The sequence below is a fragment of the Octodon degus genome, unplaced genomic scaffold, assembly GCF_000260255.1.
Source record: "Octodon degus isolate 3935 unplaced genomic scaffold, OctDeg1.0 scaffold00002, whole genome shotgun sequence".
Lineage (NCBI taxonomy): Eukaryota > Metazoa > Chordata > Mammalia > Rodentia > Octodontidae > Octodon > Octodon degus.
Genome location: NW_004524578.1, coordinates 26770274 through 26773684, shown reverse-complemented (window position 1 = coordinate 26773684; position 3411 = coordinate 26770274). Strand labels below are relative to the sequence as shown.

General features: G+C 42.4%; 1 protein-coding gene across 1 annotated transcript in view; it reads left to right on the top strand.

The window, feature by feature from the left end:
• Positions 1-313: 313 nt before the first annotated feature.
• Positions 314-3411, top strand: part of Snap23 (synaptosome associated protein 23) — a 58357-nt gene continuing 55259 nt past the window's right edge. Inside the window, exon 1 of the mRNA XM_023712571.1 lies at positions 314-393. The gene's annotated coding sequence lies outside the window, so the exon portion shown is untranslated. The remainder of the gene's footprint in view (positions 394-3411) is intronic.

Genomic DNA, 3411 nt, shown 5'->3' with positions numbered 1-3411 from the left:
ATTTGCCCGCTATACGTTGTTTAGGTGTCTATGTCCTAGTCTAAACAGATCAAAGACCTTGTAGGTCCGGACCTTGTAGTCGCCTTCTTTTCCTCAGCACAGCATCTGACACGCGGCTGTCTTCTGCAAATGTTTATTGCTTATATACTGGGAGGGACGGGAATCTTTTAAGTTAACGGGTGAGTTCCCAGGCTCACCGCCTGCGTGGCAGGGCGAGTTCAACCTCTCGCACGTGATTGGCTCCAGATGCAGAGGTGTGTCTGCGACCGCGGCGCAGGAGAAGTGCGCAGGCGCACAAGAATGATGCGCGCAGGCGCGATAAAGGCGCGGCGCCTGGTCGGGTCTCGAGTGTCCGAACTGCAGCGGCCGGACAGGAGTGGCCGGAACCTTTCGGTGAGCTGCCTTGAGTGGGGCTGAGGGAGCTGGTCTGGGGGAAATGAGGGATATAATGAGGCAAAAGAATATCATGACATTTGAGAAGTCCGGACTTAAGCAGAGTTGAGTGTGGTTCGGCCCGGAGTCGGCTTTTGGGCCCGCTCGGAACTCTCGGGAACGCGGTACGGCAGAGGCTGGAGGGGCCGGTGGAGGAAGTGTGGCGGATACCAGTTGTCTGACTCTTCCTGGAAACCAGAGATAAGCTCCCAGCCCTGTATTCCCCACCTCATGGTGTGGTGTGGGCAAAATCAGTGGACTGCTTGGGGACCACTGTGATGAGATAGCTCAAAGAACTGTTTGAAAAGAGCGCTGAAGGTTCATGGCATTGGGTAGTTTTTGCTTTCTAGGAAAGACTTTGCTCACCTTCCTGAGACTGCGCGCAAAGGATAGGTAAAAAATAAAAAATAAAAAAACCCACACCGAATTCTACAATTCAGGGTTGAAGTAGTGAAGAGAAAGGTACGATAAAGTACTGTTTTGGTTTTTTTTTTTTTTTTTGTTCGCTGGGTATAAAGCTTAATTAGCTTATTGTTCATTAATTTTATAAGGTTTTCTTTTGGTTTTTTTTTTTTTTTTTTGGTCCTTAGTTGTTAGTCACTACAATATTAGGAAAGGCAGCTGATGGTAAAAGAAACCGAAAATAGTCAGAATTGAGAAAAGAGGCCGGTCGTGGGTGGCTCACTCCTGTAATCCCAGCACTAGGGAGGCTGAAGCAGGAGGACTGTTGTGAGGCCAGGTTGAACTGCGTAGTGAGACCCTGTCTCAAAAAGGCAAAAAGAGAAAAACAAAAAAATGAGAAAAGAATAAAGTTATTTTACTATTGGTTACTAGTCATTTCCCAGGTTGAGAGTGGTAGAAGACTATGGTTGGAGAGAGGAGTTTGGATACTGTGTTTTCAGACTCCTGAAAAAATGCAGTAGCTTTTTTTGTTTCCTGTTGCTTTTTTTGTTTGTTTCCTGTTGCTTCCCCCCACCCCCCCACTGTCTCACTCTGTAGTTCAGGTTGTGTTCGATTTACTATGATCCTCCTTCCTTAGACTCCCAAGTGCTGGGATTACAGGCCTGTGCTCTCACGGCCAGTTTCTTTGTTTTTTCTTTCTTTTTTTTGGGGGGGGGGGGCTCAGCCCACCCTGGGGGCGGGACTGCCGAGGCCTCGATCAGACTTCTGTCCCTACACTGCCTAAGCAGGCGCTTTAGACCCCTAAGCTATCTCACCAGCCCCTCTGTTGTTGCTTCTTAGTATCAGACATTTTAAGAATTGGGAGGAACCTATTTCATCTACTCTGCTGCCTTTAAAACTGATTTTCCGGCTGGACGTCATGGTACACATTTGTAACACTGGCACTGTGGAAGGCTGAGGCAGGAACTTCAAAAGTTTTGAGTCCAGCCAGTGTGATTTAGATCCCTTCTTAAAACAAAATGTTTTTTAAATGGGTTGGACTGTAGCTCAATATGAAGGCCTTAGGTTCAATCTCTAGTAACACAAAATTAGTTAATTTTATAAAAACCTGGTTCTCACCAGATATGGTGGTACACACATAAAATCTCAGAACTGGGGAGGCTGAGGCAGCAGGATTACTGTGAGTTTGAGGCCAGTCTGAACTATAGAGTGAGACCCTGCCTGAAAAAGCAAAATACTGATTCTCATCAATCCCCAGTACAAATAAATAAATAAATATTTTTAAAAATTTAAAACATTAGAAGTGCATACATGGCCTGGTAAAAATAAAAAATAAATGGTTCTTTTCACATGTGTACGTGTGTGTGTGTGAGAGAGAGAGACACTGAGGATTGAATCCAGGGCCTTCACACTGAGCTACATCTTCTGCCTTTTTTGTTTTTTTGTTTCGGGCCAGGGAGATAGTTCAGTGGAATAAGTGCTTGGCAAGTGCAAGGTCCTGAGTTCAATCCCTGGTACTGAAAAAAAAAAAAAAAAAAAAAAAAAAATTTTGTTTCAATAGTCTTGCTAAATTGGTAAGTTCTCCAAGCTGTGCTCAAACTTTCCATCCTCTTGCTTCAGCCTACTGGAGCTATAAGCCACTAACTATGCCTACCTCCACAGTTATGCCTGTAATGAAGTACCAATAACAGAATAAAAAAAAAATATTCCTGCCACTGCAAAGTTGATGCCTAAGATTTCCAATGATCGCTTCTCATTCTCTTGACAAGAAGTAATAAGAATTGGGGCATGGTGGTGCACACCTGTAATTCTAGTATTTGGGAGCCTAAAGCAGAAGGATTACCACACAAGGTCAGGGCCTGCCTAAACTGCAAAGAGAGACCTTGACTCAAAAAAGAAAAATAATGATAACACATTTGTATAATTAGTTTCCTTAATTTTTTTTTTTTTTTTTTTTTTTTTGCGGAACCGGGGATTGAACTCAGGCCCTTGCACTTGCCAGGGAAGCGCTTATTCCACTGAGCCATCTCCCCCGCCTCACATTTGTATAATTAGTAGCAAATAAGAGAAACATGTTTTTTCACATTTTATGATCCTTTGTCAGGTCATGTGAAAGTAAATTAAATGATCATATATCTTACCCTGTAGTATAAGTATTTATCAGTCTTGCTAGGTTTTTTTGTTTTGTTTTGAGTTTGGTTTTGTTTCTATAAGTGCTTAGGATATATGGATGTACATTGAAAAATGTTGCTATTTTGGTTCTAGAAACAAATGATTTTTTTCTCCATTATTTCTCCAACAGTGCTATTCTTGTTTCCATGAACAGCAGAATTTCTGCCCGCATCTTGGTGTTTCTTAAATTTTGAATGAACTTACTTTATGTACATAAGCTTCCTTGACCTAAAGTCCTATCTTTTCTAATCATTCACATCAACCTAGAATCAGAAAGAAAACCTGCAAACAAAAACAGGCCCTGTGCGCATGACACAACTGTTCATGTATGAATCATACTACTATATAATTTTGGCCATTTAGAATGCAGCCTGTTATTACTTTTAACTTTTGTTGTTATGGTTC